Source organism: Triticum urartu, chromosome 6 (genome assembly GCF_003073215.2).
Source record: "Triticum urartu cultivar G1812 chromosome 6, Tu2.1, whole genome shotgun sequence".
Classification (NCBI taxonomy): Eukaryota; Viridiplantae; Streptophyta; class Magnoliopsida; order Poales; family Poaceae; genus Triticum; species Triticum urartu.
The window spans coordinates 500,111,343-500,115,918 of NC_053027.1; the positions used below are offsets into that span (position 1 = coordinate 500,111,343).

General features: G+C 43.2%; 1 non-coding gene across 1 annotated transcript; it reads right to left on the reverse strand.

The window, feature by feature from the left end:
- Positions 1 to 287: 287 nt before the first annotated feature.
- TRNAW-CCA lies at positions 288 to 359 on the reverse strand. Its single transcript has one exon. It is a non-coding gene; the product is annotated as a tRNA-Trp (tRNA).
- Between the last annotated feature and the right edge of the window lie 4,217 nt (positions 360 to 4,576).

Here is a 4,576-nt window from a genome sequence, read left to right on the forward strand (position 1 = left end):
TTCTATATCAACAGCCATGGTGCCTTATTGACACATATGGAAGCTTAATATCCCACCGAAGATCAAAAATTTCTTATGGTTAATGCTTAGAAATGGTATTTTGTCCAAGAGAAGAAAATGACAAAGAGGGGGTGAACTGGAAATGAGCAGCGCCACTTATATGCAGATAAGGAACCCGTGGATGATGACAGTTCCACAGCTAAACTTGCATGGTAGGCCAGGAAATTAATAAGAGGAAAAGGAGGGCCAAAATAAAAAAAAGGAACGGGATTAGGAACGGGGGATATTGAACCCGACGTGAATCGAACACGCAACCTTCTGATCTGGAGTCAGACGCGCTACCATTGCGCCACGGATCCGGTGTGCTAATGTGCTCTAATAAATATTAATCTACTATCTTAATTACACTTGCTAGGACGTCTTATGCAGCACGTGCGTGGCTGCCTCGCCCCTGATCAGGATTCAGGACCCAGCGTCTTTGTTACAGAACTGCTCCGGCTCAGTGCACCATTGCAATTTACAGCCCTTCAGAAGGGCGTGGCCATGGCTCAGCAGGTTAAGCTGCGCAGGACAACACAACGTAGACCCGGGATCAGGTTTCAGAGCCCCGAAGATCAGGCAGCATGGCGCGACAAAGACGCATAACGGCGCGATTTCCAGTGCAACGGAAGCGGCTGAACAAATTGAACAAGTCACAGACACGCCGAAATGATAATGATCTTGATTGCTTGCCTGCCGATAGCAACGTGAGCTCGGGTGAACAGTGAAAAATTCAAAACATTATCATTTTTTAGTCAACATTGTCACATGTTTTGAGTGCTTGCAAAGTTTCAACATCGCTATACATGTTAATTTCGCCGGCTGAACATGGTGGAGCAAACTTTGATGTGGTTGAGTATTTTAGAACACTCTTACCGAGTGTCTGCAAATCCCTGTGACAGGAATTACAACAAAAGAATTAAAAAACATCACATCACAGGTTAAATGGATAGTTCTCAAGCGAGTGAGAGTGACATCGGTGTTGATGTGGACTAAATTTATCTCACTTCTAAAGAAGTGCTCTAAAAAAAAGTTCCCAAGTCAAACTTTGATCAAGTTTATAAAAGAAAATATCAAAATCTATAACATAAAACCAAAACCAATAGATTCATCATGAATACATTTTCATGGTGTACTTATTTGGCATTATTGGTATTTATTTCTATGACCTTTGTCCAACTTGAGAACCGGAGACTTTGCTTCTCTTAGTTCTTTGAAGAAAAAAATTGAATTAATTTGCATGGATCGAGGGTATTGAACCCGACATGAATCAAACATGCAACCTTATGATCTGAAGTCAGACGCGCTACCATTGAGCCATGGATCCTTAGTGTTAATTTTCATCAGTTAAGCTCCATATCATGCTAATCCCACTCCACCTGGGCATGTTATGCATATCCTATGCAGGCATGGCATGTGCTCAAGGAACCAACATCTTGTTATATAGTGGGCTTAAACATCAATGAGAAGCCAAATGCCATACTTCTTGCAACATTACCTCTTGTAGACCCGTGGAATTCTCTGAGTGGAGAGCTATTCTCAAGATGCTACCCGAAAACATTGCCTCTTGCAACATTGGAGATGGTTCCTCGGCTATCTTCTGGCGTGACAAACGGAACAATGCTCCCCTGAAAGAAAAATTCCCTGAACTGTTCTCCTTTGCTGTGGATAATCTAGCATCTGTCCATCAGGTTGTTGTTACTGGACCAACTAAAGACCTCTTCCATATACCACTCTCAATCCAAGCTTTTGATCAATTCCTATAGGTTAACATGATCTTGACTCAAACCCAACTTTAACCAACCAATGATAAATGGATTTACAATTGTAACTGTACTACTTTCTCCTCCACAAGACTCTATAAAGTTTTGAAACAAGGAGTGGCTGCTCATCCCCTTTTTACAAAAGTCTAGAATTCAGCAGTAATTCTCAGATACAAAGTTTTCTCCTGGTTACTCCTTCATGACATAATTGTCACTAAATATTTGCTACAGAGGAAGTCCTCCCACCTACCCTCCTACCACTGTGTTCTTGCAATGATCAGGTACTAGAAACCAATTTGCATCTATTCTGAGACTGCTCCTTTGCATTGCAATGCCGGGACACTTTAATTCCCAATATGAAGAGGGATACATATGTTTTTCAACAGTTCAACTTGGCTCTCTTCGAATTTCCCAATGGAATTGCTTTCAACATTATTGTTATTGGTTGCTAGAACATCTGGATGCGAAGGAAGAATAAAATCTTCAAAAATGGCAACCCAACCATTCTCTTGGAAGCTTATGTTAAAGAAAAATTTGATCTTATGGGAACACAAAATTATTCACAAGTTTCTTCAAGTTTTCCAGGACTGGATAAAGGCATATCTATAACTTCCAGCTTTTAATATTTGCTACATTGTGTTACCTAGAACTGGCATTGGTTGATGGAGTTTCTCTTCCATTTATGTGTACTTTGTGCATATTTAATTAATGAAAATATACCAGAGAACAATAAAATAAAACATGTCGTGCTTCTAATGATGACATAAACCTGTCAACAGAAGTTACAAAACTATCTCAGTGCATGATTACAATTTATAGAACCCCTTTCAACTTTTGAAGGGGTGGCAATGGTTAAGAAATGGAGGAAAATACAATACAAATTTCAAAATGCAGTAGGGTAACAAAGTGCAGGAGTAGATCTGTGTAATTTTAGCAGAACAGAAGCAACAAAACAATTAAACAAATGATGGTTGTCATCTTTCCGAGTGCAAATCAACGGAATGGAAATACATAATGCAGCGTGATCTTAGTTGTTGGTTGAAGCAATGCAACATGGTATACACGTCTAAACACAACTTGATCGGCAGGGGGGCATAGCAATGCATGTCATCGCTTGAATATGGATGAGAAAACTCGCCATAGCTGAGTATTTTGGAGCATATTGTTAGAAGACCCTGATGTCTACTACGCAACTTTATTCTTGTAGACACGTGTTGGGCCTCCAAGCGCAGAGTTTTGTAGGACAGTAGCAATTTTCCCTCAAGTGGATGACCTAAGGTTTATCAATCCGTGGGAGGTGTAGGATGAAGATGGTCTCTCTCAAACAACGCTGCAACCAAATAATAAAAAGTCTCTTGTGTCCCCAACACACCAAATACAATGTTAATTTGTATAGGTGCACTAGTTGTTAGAAATATGCCCTAGAGGCAATAATAAAATGGTTATTATTGTATTTCCTTGTTCATGATAATTGTCTGTTGTTCATGCTATAATTGTATTAACTGGAAACCGTAATACATGTGTGAATACATAGACCACAACATGTCCCTAGTAAGCCTCTAGTTGACTAGCTCGTTGATCAATAGATGATTATGGTTTCCTGACCATGGACATTGGATGTCGTTGATAACGGGATCACATCATTAGGAGAATGATGTGATGGACAAGACCCAATCCTAAGCATAGCACAAGATCGTATAGTTCGTCTGCTAAAGCTTTTCTAATGTCAAGTATCATTTCCTTAGACCATGAGATTGTGGAACTCCCGGATACCGTAGGAATACTTTGGGTGTGCCAAACGTCACAACGTAACTGGGTGGCTATAAAGGCACACTACGGGTATCTCCGAAAGTGTCTTTTGAGTTGGCACGAATCGAGACTGGGATTTGTCACTCTGTGTGACGGAGAGGTATCTCTGGGCCCACTCGGTAATGCATCATCATAATGAGCTCAATGTGACTAATGAGTTAGCCACAGGATCATGCGTTACGGAACGAGTAAAGAGACTTGCCGGTAACGAGATTGAACGAGGTATGGGGATACCGACGATCGAATCTCGGGCAAGTAACATACCGATAGACAAAAGGGAATTGTATACGGGATTGATTGAATCCCCGACATTGTGGTTCATCCAATGAGATCATCGTGGAACATGTGGGAGCCAATATGGGTATCCAGATCCCGCTATTGGTTATTGGCCGGAGAGATGTCTCGGTCATGTCTGCATGGTTCCCGAACCCGTAGGGTCTACACACTTAAGGTTCGGTGACGCTAGAGTTGTTATGGGAAATAGTATGTGGTTACCGAAGGTTGTTCGGAGTCCGGATGAGATCCCGGACGTGACGAGGAGTTCCAGAATGGTCCGGAGGTGAAGATCGATATATTGCACGAAGGGTATTGGAGTCCGAAATTGTTCGGGGGGGTACCGGGTGACGACCAGCGTGTCCGAAAGTGGTTTCGGAGGCCCCGGCAAGCGTTTGGGGGCCTTATGGGCCAAGGGGAAGGGGCACACCAGCCCACTAAGGGGCTGTGCTCTCCTCCCACCCCATCTCACATAACTTGAAGAGGTGGGGGCGCCTCCCCTAGGGCATCCACCCCTCCCGGCTTGGGGGGCAAGTTTCCTAGGGGTGGGGTGTGGCCGCCGCCCCTCCTCCACCCCCCTTCCCCCTATATATAGTGAGGGAGAGAGAGGGCAGCTGCACCCCTTTCCCTGGCGCAGCCCCTCCCTCCTCCAACTCTTCCTTCTCCTCCGTAGAGCTTGGCGAAGCCCTGCG